The sequence below is a fragment of the Ambystoma mexicanum genome, chromosome 9 (assembly GCF_040938575.1).
Source record: "Ambystoma mexicanum isolate Mex_15411 chromosome 9, UKY_AmexF1_1, whole genome shotgun sequence".
Taxonomy (NCBI): domain Eukaryota; kingdom Metazoa; phylum Chordata; class Amphibia; order Caudata; family Ambystomatidae; genus Ambystoma; species Ambystoma mexicanum.
This window is the reverse complement of record NC_090931.1, coordinates 994,902,313-994,927,244: the sequence shown is the minus strand read 5'-3', so window position 1 is coordinate 994,927,244 and position 24,932 is coordinate 994,902,313. Positions and strand designations below refer to the sequence as shown.

Below are 24,932 nucleotides of genomic sequence, written 5' to 3'. Positions count from 1 at the left end.
CAAGGCCATGCCCCCCAGCCAACCCACATGTCACCTTGCAATACTGCCCACCAACGCATGTCGCCCAGCACCCCCACCCCCAGCAGTGCAGGGCACCCTCCACCAGGCCCCCAATCCTGTCCCCCTGCACCCACACCCCCCAGCAGTCAGGGGCACCCTCCACCAGGCCCCCACTCCTGTCCCCGTGCACCCCCACCCACCAGCAGTCAGGGGCACCCTCCACCAGGCCCCAACTCCTGTCCCCCTGCACCCCCACCCTCCTGCATCCAGGGGCACCCTCCACCAGGCCCCCACTCCTGTCTCCTAGCACCCACACCCCCCAGCACTGCAGGGCACCCTCCACCAGGCCCCCACTCCTGTCCCCCTGCACTCCCACCCCCCTGCATCCAGGGGCACCCTCCACCATGCCCCACTACTGTCTCCCAGCACCCCCACCCCCCAGCAGTGCAGGGCACCCTCCACCAGGCCCCCCCTCCTGTCCCCCTGCACCCCCACCCACCAGCAGTCAGGGGCACCCTCCACCAGGCCCCCACTCATGTCCAACTCATGTCCCCCTGCACCCCCACCCCCTGCATCCAGGGGCACCCTCCACCAGGCCCCCACTCATGTCCCCCAGCACCCCCACCCCCCAGCAGTGCAGGGTACCCTCCACCAGGCCCCCACACATGTCTCCCAGCACCCCCACCCCCCAGCATCCAGGGGCACCCTCCACCAGGCCCCCACTCATGTCCCTCTGCACCCCCACCCACCAGCAGTCAGGGGCACCCTCCACCAGGCCCCCACTCATGTCCAACTCATGAACCCCTGCACCCCCACCCACCAGCAGTCAGGGGCACCCTCCACCAGGCCCCCACTCATGTCCAACTCATGTCCCCCTGCACCCCCACCCCCAGCACTGTAGGGCACCCTCCACCAGGCCCTCACTCATGTCTCCCAGCACCCCCAGCATCCAGGGGCACCCTCCACCAGGCCCCCACACATGTCTCCCAGCACCCCCACCCCCCAGCAGTGCAGGGCACCCTCCACCATGCCCCCACACATGTCTCCCAGCACCCCCTCCCCCAGCAGTGCAGGGCAACCTCCACTAGGCCCCCACTCCTGTCCCCCTGCACCCCCACCCACCAGCAGTCAGGGGCACCCTCCACCAGGCCCCCACTCATGTCCAACTCATGTCCCCTGCACCCCCACCCCCAAGCAGTGCAGGGCACCCTCCACCAGGCCCCCACTCCTGTCTCCCAGCACCCACACCCCCCAGCAGTCAGGGGCACCCTCCACCAGGCCCCCACTCATGTCCAACTCATGTCCCCCTGCACCCCCACCCCCCTGCATCCAGGGGCACCCTCCAACATGCCCCCAATCCTGTCTCCCAGCACCCCACCCCCCAGCAGTGCAGGGCAACCTCCACCAGGCCCCCACTACTGTCCCCCTGCACCCCCACCCACCAGCAGTCAGGGGCACCCTCCACCAGGCCCCCACTCCTGTCCCCCTGCACCCCCACCCCCCTGCATCCAGGGGCACCCTCCACCAGGCCCCCACTCCTGTCTCCCAGCACCCACACCCCCCAGCACTGCAGGGCACCCTCCACCAGGCCCCCACTCCTGTCCCCCTGCACCCCCACCCCCCTGCATCCAGGGGCACCCTCCACCATGCCCCCACTCCTGTCTCCCAGCACCCCAACCCCCCAGCAGTGCAGGGCACCCTCCACCAGGCCCCCACTCCTGTCCCCCTGCATCCCCACCCACCAGCAGTCAGGGGCACCCTCCACCAGGCCCCCACTCCTGTCCCCCTGCACCCCCACCCCCCTGCATCCAGGGGCACCCTCCACCATGCCCCCACTACTGTCTCCCAGCAGCCCCACCCCCCAGCAGTGCAGGGCACCCTCCACCAGGCCCCCACTCCTGTCCCCCTGCACCCCCACCCACCATCAGTCAGGGGCACCCTCCACCAGGCCCCACTCATGTCCAACTCATGTCCCCCTGCACCACCACCCTCCTGCATCCAGGGGCACCCTCCACCAGGCCCCCACTCATGTCCCCCAGCACCCCCACCCCCCAATAGTGCAGGGCACCCTCCACCAGGCCCCCACACATGTCTCCCAGCACCCCCACCCCCCAGCATCCAGGGGCACCCTCCACCAGGCCCCCACTCATGTCCCCCTGCACCCCCACCCACCAGCAGTCAGGGGCACCCTCCACCAGGCCCCCACTCATGTCCCCCAGCACCCACACCCCCCAGCAGTGCGATTTGCCTGGGTACGTGTATTTCAGGGGTGCGCGGGTAGTCTTACATGCGATTTCATCAGGGTACGTGTATTATGGGTCCACGTGAACTTCCACACGCGATATCAGCAGGGTACGTGTATTACGGGGTTCGCGGGAAGTTCCACACGCGATTGCCCTGGGTACGTGTATTTCGGGGTGCACGGGAAGTTTCACACGCGAATTTGCAGGGTACGTGTATTTCGGTGTGCGCGTGAAGTTCCACACGCGACTGGGCTTGTGAGAGTGGGGTACGTGTATTCCAGGGGTGGGCGGGAATATTTACTCGCGACTGGGCCTGGGAGAGCGTGTTACGTGTATTCCTGGGGTGGGCGGGAAGAGTCACACGGTGGCTTACAACACACAAAAAAGAATAAAGTCCAATCCGGAAACACGTACGCCAGCATGAAGCAGGCGCACGTCCCGCGCAGCATAAAAGAGTGCGCAAACAACAAACAATCTCAGACGCCAGGATGAATATACCGTTCCTAGCAGCAGTGGCCGTGGGATATCGCAGGAGGAGGAGAAGGATAGTCAGGGCCAGAATCTTCACACCCAGAACCAGCCTATTTGGTATGCCTGATGACCAGGTGTATGGAAGTTACAGGTTTCCACCACACATAATACTCAACCTGGTCAGTGAGTGGGAGGATGACCTCACATCACCCACCCTGTGCTCTCAAGCACTCAGCCCCCTGGAGAAGGTCCTCAATGTACTGCACTTTTTGGCCACCGGATCATTTCAGCGGACAAGTGCCATAGTGGGTGGGGGTGTCACAGGCCACGCAGTCACGCTGCCTACACCAGGTCTTGGCCATCATGACTGCATGCCCATCAGTCCGCAGGCACATATACCTGCCCAGAACACCTGCAGAAAGGCAGGCTGTCAGCCAGGATTTCTACAGGGTGGCACAATTCCCCAAAGTGCTAGGTGCCATTGATTGCACCCATGTGGCTCTACGTCCCCCCAGGGCATCTGAGCACATCTATAGAAACCGCAAGCACTGGCATTCCATCAACGTCCAGGTAGTATGTGATGCCAAGGGAATCATCACCTCAGTATATGCCAACTATCCAGGGTCCAACCACGACAGCTTCATTTACAGGATGTCAACCCTAAACCGGGACATGGAAGCTGGGCGGCATGGCGATGCATGGCTGCTTGGTGAGTATAAATGCCACAGCACACGCATGCATGACAGATACAGAGTAAGGTCAATACGCCACTAATGATCCCCATCACCACCTTCCCAGGGGACAGTGCCTACCCTCTGAGCACCCACATGATGACGCCAATTCGGAACCCCATCACGCCTCCCGAGGTAAGATACAACACAGCCCATATTGCAACACGGGGCATAGTGGAGCGCACATTCGGAGTGCTCAAGTCACGCTTTCGCTCCCTTGACCGTTCTGGCAGACAGCTGTTATACGCTCCCCCACTAGTGTGCAGGATCATAGTGGCAGCATGTGTCCTGCACAATGTTGCAACACGCCGGGGCCTGGCTGTGGACATGGTGGTGCCCCCACATCCCCAAACACATGCACGCCTGCTGCGCATTGGAGGGGAAAGGGCATGGGGTGAGGCAGCCCGTACGCAGCTGGTGGCTAATTACTTCACATAGAAATCACACCCCTGTGGAGTGCACACAGCCCTGGCACATACCATCTGACAATCAATGATGACTCAATCTGACAATTATGATGAATTAAGGGACAGTCAACTGTCAGAACCATAGCAGCTTGAGATTGTTCATCTGGAAGTGTCACAATGTGTGCATCCCTACCTACACAAACACCACCAATGCAGTGTCATCAAAAGACACACTTCCATGCAGCAAAAATGAATACCCACTTGCAAAATACAACATGAGAACAGTGCCATGTCACCCAACCCCTCCCCGGCACGGCCACACAACACACCATGGCATGTCATGCTATGTGAGAGCAAGCAAATTAATCTCCACAACATGACCCAAGTGTCACAAACTACAGTGTTCCTAATGGAAACTGGACACACATGAAACGCTCACAGTAATGCAGGACCAACAACACACATTATCAAATACTTACCAATAATACTAATCACCTACACAACCTCCAACCTACCATAAACATGACAGTACGGACTATAAACATTGGTAGCCTCACTACCTGATAATGCCAGCACTTCGAACACTTCCAACTGTACAGTGTTAGCACCACGCAAAAGAGTAGGTGCACTGCTTACAACATGGACTCCATTTCCAAAGTAGACCGCCTTGTGAAGACATGACAAATGGACCTGCAAATTAGGAGGATTAGATGGATGCAGAGGCACATATCAATACACCATGCAGTGTACAATACAACAACAATATGCACTAGGAATGTATACACAGTATTGATTACAGACTGCCCACACATCAAATGGGAGTCCAACGTCACCGTGTAAGTCAATGTCACTTGGGCACACCCTTTGCAAGCCCATGGAAACGGGAAGCAGGAGGGGTGTGTGTCACACAAACCCAAGCATCTGACCCAAATTCAGGACAAGCCTGCATGTGCCCAGCCACAATACAGCGTATGCCCACGGGAGCCACACAAGGCAACACACTGTCCAAAAAATCAAAAAACAAAAATCAAAAATCAAAAATCTCCATGAATGGGCCCGGGGTGGTGGGGGAGGCCACCCAGGAGGTCCGAGGACAGGGTGCACACCAAAACCCACCTGTGTGGATCTTGCGAAAAAAAAACACCTCCATGGGCTCATGGCCTGCACGGCTACCCTATTGTGGGAGAATCGCTGCTATCGCTCTCCTCACCACCCTCTGCAGCTGCATCAAGAGGTGGTGGCTCTATGGGAGGCAGCCCACGCAAAGCCCTAGTCTGGTCCTCCATGGCAGCAAGCATGCGGGTGTGGAAGGTCTGGTTCTGGAGGATAATTGTGCGGAGGTCCCCATGCAACAACTCACGAGATGCCCGGACCTCCTCCCTAGTTGCCTGCATCTCAGCTGAGAGCGTCTGTGTGAGCCGCTCCAGCTGCTGTTCTGTCCTTGTGTTAGCTGAAGCCTCAAGCTCAACCAGAGTTACACTGAGCTGACGGAGTTCCACACTCAGGGCTTCCCTGTGGCCCTGGGACTCAATAGAAATGGCTTCCCGCAGAGTCTCCAGTGCCGCCCGCCTGTCCCTGTTGGATGCCAACATGTCCTCCCTGTGTGACTGGCTAATGGAGTCTGTTGCCTGCTGTAGTTGTTCAATCAGCCTTTCTTGGGGGACAATGGAAGTGGTCACCCTATCCATGGCCTGAGCCATCATCTCAGTTGATGCTGCCTGTTGGTTTGCCATACCGTATATGGATTGCTCCCATGCGGTATTGCCAGGTGGCGTACGGCCACCGCGTCGGCGGGCACAACACCTGTCTGGGGCAAGGCGAACTGCGCCTTGCTGTGCCGGCACTGCCTGAGGCTGCAGGACTGCATTCCCCCTCTGATCTGCTGGCCCAGGAACAGGATCAGATGTAGCGGAGTGTGACCCTGCATCCGTAACCACCAAAGGCGCACCTACCAACACTGACATCCCCATTGAGGGTTCTACCCCTGGTGCAGGTGGGTTGGACAGTACAGAACCCCTCCAAGAAACACTTACCTGCGACGGCACATAGGTCTCATCATCCGAATCGACACCTGAATAGAGCTCAGGGGAGGTGCACCCAGAGACACCCCTTGAGATGATGGTCTGCAGCAAGTGTGGGTTCTCACCCACCACCACACCACGTCCCTCACTGGTGCCCGGTCGGGCCTGAGACCCCTCCTGGGTCTGCACCATCTCCACAACCCCAGCAGTATCAAGTGCGTCATCCCCTGCAAAGACATGAAAGAAAAGAAATGGGAACAGGCATTAGCACCGTGGCACGCAATTAGGGCTGAGAAGCAACAGAAACAGTACTTCATTGACACATGTCCCACATGACTATAACCCTCCCATGCATGCACTGTCACTGTGTATGAAGGGGAGGCAAATGGCACACATTGATGACACCAAGATGGAAGACCAACAAATTTGCTGCATGCTGGCTAGCAGTGCCATAACACATTGGCCTGTGATTGGCATGTCCAATACACATACATGACACATGCCATCACACAGATGGCATGTACCCTAGCCATGTCACACATGTGACAATAGGACTGAGAAATGCCTAGTGAAAGTGGTGGAATGCAGACAATCAGCCTGAATGAACACAGAATAATATGCAACTATGTTGTGGCAAGATGACACTTCAAGGGCAACTGGCGTGAGGTTGGGCTGAATGTCTACTGTTGCCAGAAGGGATACTGCAACACCCAAATCCTGGTGCGCAGAATGTATTGGATGAAGCACATGGGTGACCCTAACCACTCAGGCACACACCCCCTCACCTGGCACTCAATCAGAAGCACTCACACACACACCATGCACATGGATGACACACACACACACATGCATGTGCACTCACTCACTCACTCACCGGACAATGCCTCGTAATCTGGCCATGGTCTGCCAGTGTGCCTGACGTTGTGCAGGTGTGGTCTTGCATCCTGCAGTAATCACCATTTCGCTGTCATGTGCGGACACATACTCCACAACTGCATCAAGTTCGGCCTGATTGAAGCTGGGCTTCCTTGGTGGGCCGGACTGTGTAGCAGTGTCTGGGGCATCAGCCTGTACTGGACGAGCACTCCTCCTCTTCCGCTTGGAAGGTGGTGGTGATACTGAGTGTCCTACGCCGCTCTGGACACTAGGGGCAGGAGCCCCGGTGGACTGTGGACTAGGAGTGTGGGAATGAACACTCACCATGGGACTTGGTGCAGGCATTAGCTGAATTGTGATGTAGTCAGGGGGAACGTCAGCAGGATGGACTAGGACCGACACTGTCCTGGCTGGGAGACTCAGAGCTGGGGTGGATGGAGCCGCAGCTGCCCCTGGAGCCTCCACACCCTGGCTACTCGGGGCAGCAGATGACATAGCTGCCCCTGATCCACGTGGGCTGGTGACACCAACGTGCACCGCCACATGTGGCCTAGACCTGCTGACCTGGAAGTCAGCGATGGAGTCACCCTGTGCCAGGTCTGGTGCCACAATGGGCTGGTCCAACAAGGGCTGAGCAGGGATGGTGTCAGCCACGTTACCCTCAACCAGGGGGGGCATGGGTGCCCCTGACTGGTCACCCACACATGGGGGGCTAGGGGCACCCTGCAAGTCCCGGTCACGTCCCCTACCGTATCCACCACGGCCACCTCTTGTGGCTCGCCCACCTTTTCCACCATTAGCACGTGCTCGCCTCCCAACCATGGCACTGATGTTGTTGTGCATATGGGAGTTTCAGTAAACTATTGTCCTGGGCAATTGGGGGTCAAAGGGGTAGGTTACTAGATGGAATTCATACCCTAGTGCTCTAGCAAGGCTGTATGTTACCCGTGGGGGAAGATGACAGGTCACGCAACGCACAGGCACCCCGAAAAAGGGAGATAATGTGCATGCAACCCCTCCTAGACCACGTGCGTGGAACAATAAACCTGCACTACGCTGTGGCACCCAGAAACACAAAAATGAACGTATGCGTGTCACACGCAGCCTAGACTGACCACTGAAGGGGTAGGCAACACACGGGGCAAGCACAGATGTCAAATACGTGCACGACTCACAGTCTGCCAGGAAATATCGCGTGAAAAATAGGCGCGTGTGCGCGTTGGCAACACCCCCGCCAAAAGAAGATTTGTACGCTGTCTGAGGAGACAGGACAACAGGAGAAGTGAACGCTGTTTGAGGAAACAGGCCCAGGAAAAAGACAAGAAGAGAAAAAGCTGTCAGAGGTAACAGGGAGTACGAACTTGGAACGCCGTGAAGTAAATCGCGTGTGAACCGACAAGAAGTACAGATTTCTCCCACTCGCTCTCCACGAAAAGCACGTACAAGGAAATGGCGTTCTACACGTCCCTTTTAAACATGCCTACACGTCCAGCGTCACTTCCGCGTGTACGCGCTAAGGCCCATCCTCCAATAACACGAGCTGACACTCTGACGTGCAGTCATTGGACGTGTAACATGCACCCGTGTACAGGGAAACGCCCGCGCACGCACGTCACAGACGCGCATACGCGCTGGTGGCCTTTGGGCCAATGAATTCGCGTACGTGTGCTGACGCTCTTACGCGCTTAGGCCCTTTCCTCGAATTACACGCAGACGTGCTGGATTTTCACGTGCCAAATCACTCTGTATCAAGCTGGCCACGCGTAAGCACACGGAAGACCACGCTCCTGCCCAGAAGGCCGAATTACTGCCCCCCCGAGCACGCTCCCACCTGCCATCTGCTGCTGCCTGATTGCCTGCTGCCCATGTGCCCTGCCATTTGCTGCCTGCACATCAGCCAGGGGTGCTGTTGCTGTGACCACCCCTGCTGGAACCGAAGACTCCCGACTGGGATTCCATCGCTCCACAGACCAGCCACAGGACCCAGTGGCCCACCCACTCCTGCCTCTGGGGTTGTCATGTCGGGCACTGCAACATCTGGCACCACTGACAACCCCCGGCCAGAGAGGCAGAGGGGCACCAGCTACACTGCCACCGAAGTTGGTGTCTTGGTGGAGCAAGTCCTGGGGCAGTATGATGCCTTCTTCGGAAGTTTGCGTGCCGACAAGGAAGGACGGACTCAGATCTGGACGGACATCATGACTGCCATCAACGCGGAGGGGGTGGCAGTCCGACTATTCCATCATGTCAAGAAGCGCTGGGAGGACTTCAGGTCCAGGACCCTCAACAAGGCCCGGCGCCTCTTGAAGGCAGCGGATGCTAAGGAGCGCCGGGCCACTTGTCGGACGATCAGGTGAGGGTCCTGGAACGCATATCCCCAGCGCTCCACGTCCAGGTCCTTGAGAGGCAGACCCGTCTGGAGTCGAGCGGTAAGTGTACATGCATCATGATTGTGAGCTGTGCGTGTGGTGATGTGCCAGTAATGTGCAGGTTGCACATGTGTTTTTATGGGGCCAAGTATGGGGGGGGGTGTACAGGGCCGTGAGGCTAACACATGCGAGGGCTGTCATGTGTGAGACATGGATGGTGCTTGTGTGTGTAGGCTTGCATGCGAAATGCAGTTGTCTGGGCACACATGTTTGGATGAATGTGTATGGAAGTAGGCATGTTCGTGATGTCACACATGGATGTTGTTTTCAGCTGCATGTATCAGCACTGTTGTGCATGTGTGTGTATTTGACAAGGGTGCAACAGTGATGCAACATGGATGCATGTGACAGCGGATGTGGAAGCCTGATTGGCAGATGTGACATGGATGCCGATCTGAACACTGCGACAGTTGGCAGAGGTGTACACATGCATGCAAGTGTGGTGGTGTGTGTATATGTGTAGTGCACACCCTGTGTTGCATGTGATGTCTGGCTCACCTTTGCCTACTCATGCTGTTGTATGTGTGTGGATGGTGCTGGCAGTTGCGATATGGCTGTGGTATGGCTCATGTGTGCAAGTTGAAATGACATGTGTGTTGGCCATTGTGATGCCATGTCTGAGGTTTGCCAATGCCACTCATGTACAACTGTCATGTGTGTATGTGTCCATTGTACAATGCCCTGATGCCTGTGTTTTATTTCTCCCTGTCTGCAGCGTCAACTGATGAAGAGGGCGGAGAAGGTGCTGTGGAGCACAGCGGCGGGGATCACACCGCCAGCCAGAGACGCAAGGCCCGGCTCCCCTCCCAGGTTGTGATCTCATCGGGGAGTGAGGAGTCCGGTGCCGCGTCCCAGGCCGCAGCTGCCGGGGGGAAGTCCAAGAGGCGGAGGTCGGAGTTGGACTCCTCGGCAGCAGAAGGGGCAGCTGGGACCCCACAGGGCCCAACGGGGGAAGATGGCACAGAGTCATCCAGGTTGGTAGAGGGTTTGGTGGAGGAGGAGGCCGTGCAAGCGACAGAGACGGGGTCTGGAGGTGGGGATTCCACTGGTGCTAGTGGTGCAGTGCAAGACCAGGGACAGGAGGCAGCACAGGCCGCCGCAGAGGTGCCTGTGTGCAATCCTGTCCCTGATCCTGTAACTGCATCATCTTGCACCAGCAGGGATGCCCTCGTCCAGACCCGTTTTCAGGCAGGGGATGAGCTCACAACAACTGGCCTTCCTCTGCCTGCGGATATGGCTATCCAGGTACGGGTTGAGCCTGTCCTGACTGGTGTGGCGTTGCGTCAACGGGCCATGCGAGGTGACCTGCAGTCTTTTCATGAGGAGACGGCACGTCATCTCGAATGGCTCGTTGACCGCGTCGGCCTACTGGGACAGGTCACCCAGGCCGGATTCCTCCGTTTGCTGCAGCTTTCTCCAACCCCCTCCTCAACTGAACACCCTATGCGCCAGTCGTCCTCCGTGCCATCTTCCCACCCATTTGTCACCTGGATGCCCTGTGGAGCTGCCTCTGACGGTGCGGCCAGGCTGGTGGAGGAGGCATCCCTGCCACAGTCGGGAGTCGGACGTCCAGCAAGGGTGGCCACATCAACGACTGCACCCCAGCCGGTGGAGGATGTGCAGGCAGCAGGAGCCAGGGCACGGGCACAGGCACAGCAGCAGCAGCAACGAGGTGGGAGCCATGATGGCTCGGGGCCTTCGACATCGGAGGGGCAGGGATCAGCCGGAGGGCAGGAGGACCCAGGATGGGAAGTGTCTTCCGTGTGGCAGCGGTTGGGCCACGCCATAGATGCGGAGCGGCAGCGGGCGGAAGAGGCACGGCTCCCGATGGTCAGGCGGGCCGAGTGCCTAGAGGCAATCCACAGGGAGTTGGAGGTGAACATGTCGTCGGCCCTGCGGACCCTCGGGGCCATGGAGGAGGACGGCCTCCGGGACATTGAGCAGGAGTTCGATGATGCCCTGGCCCGGAACATCCCGAAGTGAGCCGTCGGACTGGCCCGCTGCCCTTGTAAATAGTTCTGTAGTTAGTGTTAGGTTTCCTTTGCTTTTTAATATTTTTTGGACCTTTTGGACAATGGACCACATTTCTGTATATAGTTTTTTTTATTAGGTAGTGTTATTAGATAGGTTTCATTTCTTCTGTTGGGATCATGGACCCTGGATTGTTTATCTGTATATACTTGACTGTTGGATTTTTTTATTTTTATTTTTATTTTACCCATGGAGCAATGGTTTTTGGTTTTATTTTTCCATTGGATTTACTTTTGTGAACTGTGACTTTGGACACCTTTCCTTTGGATTATGATTTGTGGTTTTACATTATTTTACGGACATGCTGCTTTTTGTTTTTAATTCCCATTTTCGTTTGTTTATTTTTGATTCCATTTATGTTGCTTTTAATACATATTTTTTCATCATACTTCAATGTGTAGTATCATCTCATTGGTTTCATGCATGTCATGATATGGGTTTTGACATTCACTGACACCCATTGTGTGTATGTGAGGGACATGCCTTCATTTACATACTTGCCATTGGGGTTGTATCATGTAATTGGCATTTCTAAGTGGGTGGATGCAATACTTGGGTGGGTGGTTGGCATGTGGAGGCTGCCCATAAGTTCCAGGGATCTAGATTGTGATGAAGTGTTGGCTGGGGGACACGAGTGGGGGCCTGGTGGAGGGTGCCCCACATTGCTGGGGGGTGGGGGTGCAGGGGGACATGAGTTGGACATGAGTGGGGCCTGGTGGAGGGTGCCCCTGGATGCAGGGGGGTGGGGGTGCAGGGGGACATGAGTTGGACATGAGTGGGGGCCTGGTGGAGGGTGTCCCACAGTGCTGGGGGGTGGGGGTGCAGGGGGACATGAGTTGGACATGAGTGGGGGCCTGGTGGAGGGAGCCCCACAGTGCTGGGGGGTGGGGGTGCAGGGGGACATGAGTTGGACATGAGTGGGGGCCTGGTGGAGGGTGCCCCTGGATGCAGGGGGGTGGGGGTGCAGGGGGACATGAGTTGGACATGAGTGGGGGCCTGCTGGCAGGTGCCCCTGACTGGTGGGGTGTGGGGGTGCTGGGAGACATGAGTTGGACATGAGTGGGGGCCTGCTGGCAGGTGCCCCTGACTGGTGGGGGGTGGGGGTGCTGGGAGACATGAGTTGGACATGAGTGGGGCCTGGTGGAGGGTGCCCCACAGTGCTGGGGGGTGGGGGTGCAGGGGGACATGAGTTGGACATGAGTGGGGCCTGGTGGAGGGTGCCCCTGGATGCAGGGGAGTGGGGGTGCAGGGGAACATGAGTTGGACATGAGTGGGGGCCTGCTGGAGGGTGCCCCTGACTGGTGGGGGGTGGGGGTGCTGGGAGGCATGAGTTGGACATGAGTGGGGGCCTGCTGGCAGGTGCCCCTGACTGGTGGGGGGTAGGGGTGCTGGGAGACATGAGTTGGACATGAGTGGGGGCCTGCTGGCAGGTGCCCTTGACTGGTAGGGGTGGGGGTGCTGGGAGACATGAGTTGGACATGAGTGGGGCCTGGTGGAGGGTGCCCCACAGTGCTGGGGGGTGGGGGTGCAGGGGGACATGAGTTGGACATGAGTGGGGCCTGGTGGAGGGTGCCCCTGGATGCAGGGGGTTTGGGGTGCAGGGGGACATGAGTTGGACATAAGTGGGGGCCTGGTGGAGGGTGCCCCTCGATGCAGGGGGGTGGGGGTGCAGGGGGACATGAGTTGGACATAAGTGGGGGCCTGGTGGAGGGTGCTCCTGGATGCAGGGGGGTGGGGGTGCAGGGGGACATGAGTTGGAAATGAGTGGGGGCCTGGTGGAGGGTGCCCCTGGATGCAGGGAGGTGGGGGTGCAGGGGGACATGAGTTGGACATGAGTGGGGGCCTGCTGGCAGGTGCCCCTGACTGGTGGGGGTGCTGGGAGACATGAGTTGGACATGAGTGGTGGCCTGGTGGAGGGTGCCCCTGGATGCAGGGGGTGGGGGTGCTGGGAAACATATGTGGGGGCCTGATGGAGGGTGCCCTGCACTGCTGAGGGGTGGGGGTGCTGGGGGACATGAGTGGGGGCCTGGTGGAGGGTGCCCCTGGATGCAGGGGGGTGGGGGTGCAGGGGAACATGAGTTGGACATGAGTGGGGGCCTGGTGGAGGGTGCCCCACAGTGCTGTGGGTGGGGGTGCAGGGGGACATGAGTGGGGCCTGGTGGAGGGTGCCCCACAGTGCTGGGGGGGTGGGGGTGCAGGGGGACATGAGTTGGACATGAGTGGGGGCCTGGTGGAGGGTGCCCCACAGTGCTGGGGGGTGGGGGGCAGGGGGACATGAGTTGGACATGAGTGGGGGCCTGGTGGAGGGTGCCCCACAGTGCTGGGGGTTGGGGGTGCAGGGGGGCATGAGTTGGACATGAGTGGGGCCTGGTGGAGGGTGTCCCTGGATGCAGGGGGGTGGGGGTGCAGGGGGGCATGAGTTGGACATGAGTGGGGGCCTGCTGGCAGGTGGCCCTGACTGGTGGGGGGTGGGGGTGCTGGGAGACATGAGTTGGACATGAGTGGGGGCCTGGTGGAGGGTGCCCCACAGTGCTGGGGGGTGGGGGTGCAGGGGGACATGAGTTGGACATGAGTGGGGGCCTGGTGGAGGGTGCCCCACAGTGCTGGGGGGTGGGGGTGCTGGGAGACATGCGTTGGTGGGCAGTGGTGCAAGGTGACATGTGGGTTGGCTGGGGGGCATGGCCATGGTGGACGGGTTGCCTGCGGGACATGTGCAGGGTAGTCCCCTGTGGTGTGGGCTGCCTGCAGGGGCCGTGGAGGGTGTAGAGTGAACAGCTGGGAGGACCCACACGGCCGATTCACGTGTAGGACTCCCCGGGACCCCCGGAATACACGTAGGCTGCTGGATTCGCGTGTGGAATTTCCCGCACACCTTGGAATACATGTACCCTGCTGAAATTGCGTGTGAAACTTCACGCGCAACCAGAAATACACGCACCACGGACAATCGCGTGTGGAACCTCCGGCGCACCCCGAAATACAGGTACCCAGGGCAATCGCGTGTGGAACTTCCCGCGCACCCCGAAATACACGTACCCAGGGCAATCGCGTGTGGAACTTCCTGCGCACCCCGAAATGCACGTACCCAGGGCAATCGCGTGTGGAACTTCCCACGAACCCCGTAATACACGTACCCTGCTGATATCGCGTGTGGAAGTTCACGCGGACCCATAATACACGTACCCTGATGAATTTGCGTGTCAGACTACACACGCACCCCTGAAATACACGTACCCAGGCAAATCGCACTGCTGGGAGGTGGGGGGGGGTGGTAGACAGGAGTGGGGCCCTGGTGGAGGGTGCCCCTGAATGCTGGGGGGTGGGGGTGCAGGGAGACAGGAGTGGGGGCCTGGTGGAGGGTGCCCCTGGATGCTGGGGGGTTGGGGGTGCAGGGGGACATGAGTTGGACATGTGTGGGGGCCTGGTGGAGGGTGGCCCTGGATGCAGGGAGGTGGGGGTGCAGGGGGACATGAGTTGGACATGAGTGGGGCCTGGTGGAGGGTGCCCTGCACTGCAGGGGGTGGGGGTGCTGGGAGACATGAGTGGGGGCCTGGTGTGGGGTGCACCACAGTGCTGGGGGGTGGGGGTGCAGGGGGACATGAGTTGGACATGTGTGTGGGCCTGCTGGCAGGTGCCCCACAGTGCTGTGGGGTGAGGGTGCTGGGAGATATGCGTTGTTGATCAGTGGTGCAAGGTGACATGTGGGTTGGCTGGGGGGCATGCCCATGGTGGATGGGCTGCCTGCGGGACATGAGCAGGGCTGCCTGCAGGGGCCGTGGAGGGTGTAGAGGGAACACCTGGGAGGACCCACACGGCCAATTCACGTGTGGTACTCCCCGCGCACCCCTGAAATACATGTGCCCTGATGGAATTGCATGTGATACTTCCCGCACACCCCGGAAATACACGTACCCTGCTGAATTTGCGTGTGATACTTCCCGCGCACCCCTGGAATACACGTGCCCTGATGGATTCGCGTGTATTACTTCACGCGCACCCCTGATGTACACGTACCCAGGACAATCACGTGTGAAACTTCCCGCGAACCACTGAAATACACGTTCCCCGCTTGGCGTTTGCTGTTTGGCAGCCCTGTGAACTGGTCCAGGGTTAGCGCAGACATTTGCGATGAATTGGGAATTTTGATGGCTTTTCCTTGCGCAAGGGCGTTCTTGGGGTCGTAACTGGCGCTGCTGCAGGGTCGCTGCGCCACTCTGCGCCACGGCTGGTTTTGGAGGCTAAAATCCATGAATACACTGTGCGATGAAATGGATTTTATCGCACGCGGCTGGCGCAGTGTATCGCACGGGGACACTGTGCGCCAGCCGCGTGCGCCACTTTTGTGCGAAATTCTATGAATTACCCTGTAAATATTGGTCCATTTCCTTTTCATATTTATATTGTTGATTCTGGATGAACTATGGTAACAAACTGACAAGGTAATCCTGCCTTGTTATGTCTGAAATTGTACTCTTGTTCTTACACTTTTATGGACATTGCTTTCTGTATAACGTTGTTGTATGGGTGCACACTTCTACTATTCTTCATGAGCAAAGTACAGCGTTGCCTGCTTTAGAATGAAAGCTGGGTCAATGGATTGACTTCAGAGATATAGCTCACACAAAGCGCATAACTTGGGTTTCTGATGGCGGGCCAATTTCCATGTTTGGGAGGAGTGTAGAAATTGGGGCACTTAGGCCCAATGAGTCCAAGATCCAGAACTTGATAGTCTTTAAAATGGAAAACTAGAAGTGCATTTGGATGCAGTAGATACATGTTTGTGTTTGGGTAGATAAATTGCAAGTTCTGAGCCTATGCCATCCTCTCACCTATGCTTTATATTTTGCGCATAACACATCCTAACAGTATTCCATTTCTTCTTACGGATGGCATTTGTTTAATAGACTCATGAAGACATAATGAAATATGAAGCAGAAATGAAGAAGCTTCAGGACACAGCAGAACTCTTTGAAGTGAGTGTGTCGGAATACAAGCAACTCAAGCAATGCCGGACAGACATCATTTTACTCAAGTCTGTTTGGGATATGGTCATTTTTGTTCGGGTAAGATATCAGTTGCTTTCTTTGGTAGTCAACATTTTCTGTAGGAATTCATAACTTGCAATTTCCTTGCTGTATGTCATGCAAATTCTACTAACCACTCGTCATGCCCTGTAACAAATGTCAAGGTTGAGTGCCAGTGTTTACAATCATGCGCCAACATATGATACGTTGTTTATTTGTTGGATCCTTTTGATGTCCCTGAAAAATATAGAAGGTTGTGTTTAGAAGCCTCCTAATTGGCTGAAAATGTGCACATAGACCAGTGTGGCATTGCTACAAATATGTTTGTTGTGTGTGCCTTCTGTAGGGAGCCATTATACACTACGTGAACATCTAAATCTGGTTTTCATTCATGTAATGCCAATTAAGCAAACAACCAAAATGTCTGTGCACTGCTGGGTATGGCAACATTTGATCATGTTCCCGCACCCACCTCTTAAAAAATGGGAGGCCCTCACCTACCCTGTTGACTAACAGACAGAGAGAAGTGGTGGGCACTTTTGTGTTGCAGAGCTTGTCACTCCCCATCTTCACACACCTGTTCTGGGTCTTGTGAGACAGGCATGGTATCAAGAGATGACACAGACAACAAAGGTTTAAGTTTTAAATAGTACACTTCTTTATTTAGGATGGTGTAAAGCCTAGCTTGCCCTTTCTCTAATTTGGGATTTCCCTCAACTGATGCAACTAAGGGAGGTCTAACTCCATAAGTCCAAAACAAAAGTCGGTCTGTGTCAAAACCTATGCTTGCCCTCACATCTAACTAAACACAGTGTAGGAATTTCCTCCCTCAATGAAAAAATACTGTTCGCAAGTAAAATGCAAAACCAGAGTTCTGCTGGAGCGCTTCTCTGACTCCTTTCTCCAAGTTCAAAGCATATTTTTCACAAAGTTCACTAAGGTTTCTCAGGGTTCCCTTCCCCAAGCTTTTAAGCACTCTGATTCATAAAGGTCAGCAGGCTTCTCTCCAAGTTCCAAAACATATTAGTTCACAGCGTTAACCAAGGTTTTGCAGGGTTCCCTTCCCCACGCTCAAAGCCCCCTGGTTTTCACAAATTCAACAGGTTTCTGAGGGCTCCTTTCCCCAAACTCTAAATGCCTTCTGGTTAACAGTGTTCAGGGTATTTCTCAGGGTTCCCTTCCTCAAGCTTTAAGAACTTTGAGTCACAAGGTTCAACAGCTGTTCTCCATAAAACAAGGCTCTGGGTTCTACTTCCCAAAGTTCAAAGTCTCTTGTCAAGCTATTTGACAGGAGCTCTGGATTCCCCTTCCCAAAGCGCAAAGCACTTTGAATAGATCACAATATAGAACAGCAGATTTCTTAGTCTCCTTGATTACTGTCATTCTTGGTTGGGGCCCTCTGGTCTAGGCATTTGGTAGACTGCACAGTCCACTCATTAAAGTTTGCGCAAATGTCATTCTAGAACTGTCAGCTCCAGGGATGGCAGCTTGATTGCTGTGCTCCTGTACCTAACCTTTTTCATGCTCCCTGATATTATACTGTGATTACTATAATAATAACTCGTGAAAGGATGTCAACCCCTGCTACTCCGGATGCTAAATGGCAGAAAGGTGATGAGAAGAATACTTCTGGTGAGACAAGAGAGGACAAACTCTTTGAGATGCTGAGCAAAATGACACTGGACATTGGAGAAATAAAGACGGCCCTTTTAAAGTCTGAAGAGAAGTTTTCCACAGTGGCCAAAAGAGTGGATTCAGTTGAAGATCACTTGAATGTGGTTGATGAAAAAACTTTAAAACTGATGGACCAGATAAGGGAATTGGAGATGGACAATAAGAGGATTACTCAGAAGCTCTCAGAGCAAGAAAATTTTTCACGGAGGAATAATCTTCGTTTTGCCGGTTTTCCAGAAAAAGCAGAAGGAAATAACATCATTGATTTTCTAAATAAGACCTTACCCAAATTGCTAAATATTGATACAGCTGTTTCATTGGAGTTGGAGAGGGCCCACCGGTCTCTGGGACCTAAACCAGCACTGGGTGAGCGGCCAAGACATATTATTGTTAAATTCCTGAGATTCCCTGTGAGAGAGTTGGTACTGAGGAAAGCCCGGGAACTGAAGGATCTTGCCTGGGGTGGAAACAAAATAATGGTGTTCATAGACCTGAGTAAGGATATCATGGATAAACGGAAAACTTTTATTGGGGCTAAGATTGAAGCACGTGAGAAGAACCTAAAATACTACATGGTTTATCCAGCAATCCTGAAGATTGTGGTAGATGGTCGACTGCACTCATTTAATGAGAGCAAACTGGCTGAGAATTTCCTAACTGGCTTAGATTTAGACCCAATGGAAGGCACTTCATCTGGTCTGGGGACCAGGGAGAGACTGAGGAGGAGAAAGGGCCGATCTGACACACATTAGTCTGTGATGATGACAGATGCTTAACTGCACGTATTTCCCTTTTTTTTTTAAAAAAAAAAATATTTCTCTAGTTTTATTACTTTGCTGTTGTTTTTTAATGGATAAAAATGGCCGCCGCCTGTATTCCGTTATTTACAACGGTTTCGAATGTTATTTACTTATACCTTTTCCCGGAATAAGAGTGGAGTTTGCCTTCCCGGATGGTGAATTTAGAGTAAGGCACCTTGTTCTATTTTCGTTACGTACGAAGTAACGTGGCTGACATGGATTGTACTTCCTGGTTCAGTCGATCATGATCGGGATGGTGCAATGGGAGCGGAACTCGGCTGGATCACCCTGCGGCCTATAGCCCGTCATGATCAGTGCTTCAGCCACTCACATGGATCCTCCCAGTGTGTATGTTTGCGCAACCTCGTTCCGGCTCGCGTTATGTGGAGCCCCCGTTTTTCCTCTCCGCAACTTGGTAAGCCTGTGACTTTTCCATAACTTTGTTATGGGGGGTTGCGTCGGCTCATACATTCCGTGGCTGTCTCCCAAATGAACAAACTTGTGCTTCATGCTCATAGCATAACTTGAGAGCGTACGTGTCCCTCAAATGCTTTTGCTGCATTAATCGTGCTGAGTAACTTGCCTATAATGACAATGGATGCACCGCAATCTCCTGAGAGCACCCTTCATGGCGTGCATGTGCGCATATGCTGTCATCAATTACCTGTATTCTCTTCATTCGTTGCCCTCGCTTCATGGAAGTGCTTTATTATGTGGTCTTATTTTGGCTGAGCTGGGGTATAATGGAACAAGAATCTGATGCTTAGGGGAGATTCATTGGATCACCTTTCACTGGAAAGGATTGCACACTGTGGGATGTTTTTACCCATGCATCCGAGCCCTACCTCAAAAACTGTGCAGTACTGGCATTGAAAACATCATGACGGCCAGAGCTTCCCAGAAAATGCACAGGGAAATGCATGAAGAATAGGCTGCCACTCATTTTTGCCGATGTTATGGGCACAGAAGGGCACTGCCTAAAACCACCATTGGACTACCCACACAGTAGTCTGAAACCATTGGGAATGGCAATGCTGGTGGATACAATGTAAAGTTATATTCTGAAGTGACTTGAAGGTTTATAACAAGACTGGCTGAGCTGTGGATTTCAGCAGTTTAAGTAAATTTGGACTGAAAGACACTAAAAATCGAAAATGTTTAAATTAACTGAGTGACCTACTTTTGAGTGGCACATAGTTGTCACTGTTGAAATGCCATAGTTTTAAACTTAGAATCAGCATTCTAGCTGCATATGTAAACATTGTCTTGACTTAAACTGGGTAACAAAAAGTGACATTTTAGCTGGGGCCTGGCTTAAGGAACTGAATTCTGCCCACCAGCTACCCCCGACAGGAGTTGAGACTTGCACAACTGCTGTGTTCCCATGCCTACCTGCCTTTTGCTGCTCCCACCAAAAGGGATATGACACTTCTCTGATTGGATTACCAAGGGACTGCTAGAGGCTAAACATAGGACCCAGGCAGAGGGTTTATGGAAGTGGCCATAAATGGCTTCCTCTTGAACAATGGGCCTTCCAGGGCCCAGGCAGATGGTTTATTGCAGGGGAAATAAAAATGGCTTCCTCTTGGCAGAAACTGGGAGGGGGAGAAACTGGAGACAGAGGCTGAGCTTGAAGAAAGTGGAAAAACTGGTTTCTGTACCATGTGACCTGAAAAGCCACACCCCTGTAGCCAGAATATGGTCTTAGAAAAAGATGAATAACTCATAGTACGGACTTGTGAAAATTATTTAAATGATACCATAATTCTTGTGATTTTTCTGCCCACATTTTAAGAGGTTTTTAGAACCGGTGGCATGATCTGGGGGCAAGCTAGCAGTTAAGAGGGTATTACTTAAAATGTATGCTTGTGAAAAATCTGACACTTCATCAAGTAATGTCCATACTCCTTGCGCACATGTGTATAAATTTGAGTAAGAATCTGATATTGGTAACCTGACCAAAAAGTGAAATATGTTGCCATTTCTCAATGCAAGCTCCCAGGAAGAGCAGATTTGGACAGGGTATACCTCCTGTGATATGTGATGGGTGCATGTAATTTTAAACAAATGTGTACCTGTGCAAATATGTCTTTTGGGTCAAAATATAGATTGTGTGTAATTTGACAGGGGTGGGTTCTCTGTACCATAAACAGACCTCATCATGATGACACTTCATTTCATTCCCCCAATCAAGGGGAAGAGGAGGAAGTGGCCAATGACAAGTGGAGAGGGGTAGAGCCTAGTGATGCTGCACACACACCCATTTTCAAAACACATAAAAGCAGACAGTCAGGACAGATAGGGACATTCAATTCCATTTGCTGCAACGCGCTCTGCCGGACCATACCACATCCAGAGATCCAGACTTCAAATCCATCAATCTCCAGGGAAAGCTGTGCAGAAAGATCCAGAGAGAGCAGAGCTGACCCAGACCACTGTTAGCAGAACCAGAGAGCTGACCCAGATCACTGTGAAGTGCAGAGACCAGACCAGAGTCCAGTCTAAAACCTGACCAGATCCGTGGCGAGGCCCATCTATTTCCAAAATATATTGTGAGTACCCAGCAGAACTGTGCAGAACCAATCTTCTTCGAATTTGCCGCAATTTGCAAATTTATCCACGTGTGAAAACAGCAGTTCTTGCTTTCCTTGATAAAATTTCGTTTGCCTCTTAAGAACCATCCCTGAATCATTGCTAGAGTGAACCTGGACTAATATTAACTAGATACCACTCACCCTGAACCTCTAGAGGGAATTAAAAGCATTTTAGCATATTTTTCACTTCATTGCCAGCACATATAAAAGCATTTTGGGCCTGTGTTTCCAACTTCTGTAGTCTAAGCTTGCTGGGGTGAACTGAATTACACTTGATTGCATTTCTGAGAACTGTGTGCTTTCCTTCCATTTCCTTGCATTGCATAAAGTGGGGAGGGGATTGCCAGAGAAAAGTGATTACATTGTTTTGTTGAAATCATATTGAGTATTTTCTGTATTGCATTTTCATTCAACATTACATCCATCTGAACTTATATAAAGCATTCTCTACCACATTATTCTTCTGTTCCTATTCACAAGTGTGCTAGTGCCAGACTATCCATTATTGATTACTGCTCAGATTCAGTGTGATATTCAATTATTAATTTATTTTAAAGCGCGATCTATATATATATTGTTTAAATTATCAAATAAACCTTTAAACGTGCAAAACAGAACTACTTCTTGGCTCAGTGGGGTCAGGAGGATTCCAAGAGAGGGGTTTTATATAGGGGTAGTCATCCAGAACGCATGAACTGGACATAAAGATATATTAATAAGGGTTTCCATTCAGTATCCCAGACTAGGCATTGACTTAGCTGTAGTGTTGAATTGAATCCTCTTACAAATTGGGGGCTCGTGCCGGACGTTTGGGTTAGATCTATCACTTGTGCAGATTAATACAGCGTGCCAGCTGACCAGATACACATATCCGGTCGGAGCACACGCTGTGTTACGCTGTAAAGCACTCCTCAAAGGAACGCTCTAAGGAAAAGGTCTGTTTTGCAAAAATATAATATAAACTTCTGTAAGTCAGGACAGAGACCAATCTCTAGAATGACGACCTTACTAGACATGAAAATAGCCAGAGAGCACTTCTTACATAAGTTATTTGTGAGAGGTGAGTGGACTCACCAGGACCGCATGGTCTGGTTGCAGGCCATCATGCAACAGGTCACGGAAACAGGGTCAGATATATGGAGAGATCAGGGTCCCTTACATGTGGCCCTGAGTGAACTATACATGGCTCCTAAAGCTAAGGATGAACAAGACAAGATGGTTAGGATAGCGGCATACCTGTACCTATATATGGGAGACATGCAGGATAAATGTACTGAAAGCCAAGATCTGGCGAATAAGCGACAGATGGCGTTAGAGAAGGTCCAATCTGACCTGGTCTCTTCTGAGCAGAGGCTGCAGGGGAGCCAGGAGTCAGAAAATGATAGTAGGCAGCACATCATTAAAATAAAGAGGGACATGGATATACTGCAACAGGAAAAGACAGACCAGGATACCAGAATTCTGGCTTTGCAGAAGGAACGCCAAGACAGTTTGGACTCCCTACTGCAGAGCCAGAAAAAGCTGGAGCAACAGATCAATTTCAACAGGGCATGCACAGAGCAGGTAGCCACCCTGCAAATCCAACTAGACAGAGAGAAAGAGGAGAGCAATAAACTGATCCTGAAAGACCTGGATACACAGGCAGAGTTTGATCAGGAGCGCCAGAAAGCTGGTGCCTTCCAAAAGGCAAAGGGACGACCTGGCGTCACAAATTCAAGCTCTTGGTCAGGAAAGGGACACCTTAGGCCAGGAAGTCTCCCACTTAAGGAGAAAAATGGAAGAAAATCACCTGGCCCACCAGGGACTGGGTGACCTCCAAAAAGAACACCAGGACTTGCTAGAGCACACCAGGAGGGTGGAGGAGGCTCTGGCAAGACAGGAGCAGGCCCATAGGGACACAGCTCAGGAGGTAACCCTCCTGCAGCAAAGACTGGCCCAGTGCTCCAGGACCAATCAGGAAACGCAGAGAGAGAATGAGGCTCTCTGCCAGCACAATGATAGACTCCAACAACAGGTAGCGATGCAGGAGAGACTGATAGAGTCTAGTAAGGCCTTAACTGAGGAACTGAAGGCACAGGCTCTTGCATTGCAACAGGGAGCAGGGGCGGATAGAGATGAGGTTCGCTGGGAAAGAGAAACTCCTGAGCATAACCCCAGGAGCCCTAGTACCAGAGGCCTTTATTTCTCTCAGTCCCTGGACTCTGCCACCCCCATGTCCCCTGGCGCACATGAGCACAGGGCCACAGGGATGGCAGATTACTATCCAGCCAGAAGCATGGGGCTCATAGGCCAGTACCACCCAGGAATGGAGGGGCGGGCATCCGGGTATGGGCACCCAAGCACAGTGCAATTTGATGGGGAAACCCAGGAGAGTAGGCCCATTAAAGGCATCCTGAAAACCTCTGCCCAGTTAGGTCAGTGGGGGGGGTACCCATCAAATCCTGGCAGCAAGGAGGGATCTGAAGACTCCTCTGAGCGGTACAGGACACAGGAGACCAGGTCCCCACATTCTGCCAGCCATTCCCAGGCTCGCAGAATCCGGGAAAACCTGGAAGAACAGACGGGAACCTCTGCGAGCAGTGCCTCTGAGTAAGAAGATGAATGGACCAGGGTTACCCGAACCAAAAAGGCCAATAAGGCAAAAAGGGCCTTGCTTAAGGACCCATTGAAACAGATTAAGGCAATCAGGAGTGTCATCACGCCTTATCATAAGAACGCCAAGTATTCTGTTTGGGAGCACTTAGAGTTGTTTGAGCAAATGATGGAGACTTTCCATTTGAAAGACAGCCAAAGCTGTATTCAATATGTAAAGTGGACCTTCTCCCCGGAATACTCCAGTTTCTTTGCGGGGCTGGAGGACCAAAATCATTTAAGATGGTCCACCTATAAGGCGGCCATCTTGAAACATTTTTCTACTCATAGAAATCCTCAAGAGGCTCGCAAGGCAGCCTACAATTTGCAGTGTGGGGAGGATCAGGCCCCACAAGAGTTTGTGCAAGAACTGAAACGTGCCTTTGCGCAGACCACCAGAAGGGTGCGCACAGACAGCAGAGAATTCGTCAATACATTTTTCCATGCCTTGCCCAAATATATAATGACCCAGCTCGTGAGAGATTTTCATGAGAAAAGATCTTTAGACTGGGTCATTGAACAGGCTACCCGGATCTATGAGGTGCAGAAGCCCATAGAAAATAAAAGCAATACCCAGAAAAATCCCAAAGCCAACAACACCCCTGCTGCTGCCAAGGTGGCAGAGGTAAAGGTCACCCCCGTTTTAGATTTGGAGATGGGGGGGCCTAAAAACCTACCTGCACCTAATAATGCTAGGCCCAGAAGATCCTCGGGCCAGCCACAGACAGGGAGCCAGGGAGGCAGCCCCACAAATGGGGTCCCTCGCTCTCCTGATTATGTAAGTCCCCGTTACAAGGGAAGTCGACCCATCCTGGGTTATGTGTGGACTCCTCCAGCCCAAGGGGGGGGATCCAGCCAAGCACCTAACCCAGGGAACTTCCCTCCTAACTTCCCACCGGAGGGCAGAAATTCTCCAAATCCTGGGCAGAACTTTTTCCCCAGGTATCCACCCAACCTCCAACCCCAAAATCATCCATCCTTCTTTCCCCAATTCCCTGAG

General features: G+C 53.5%; 1 pseudogene; it reads left to right on the top strand.

The window, feature by feature from the left end:
* Positions 1 to 24,932, top strand: part of LOC138487433 (dynein beta chain, ciliary-like) — a 350,938-nt pseudogene that overhangs the window by 188,512 nt on the left and 137,494 nt on the right.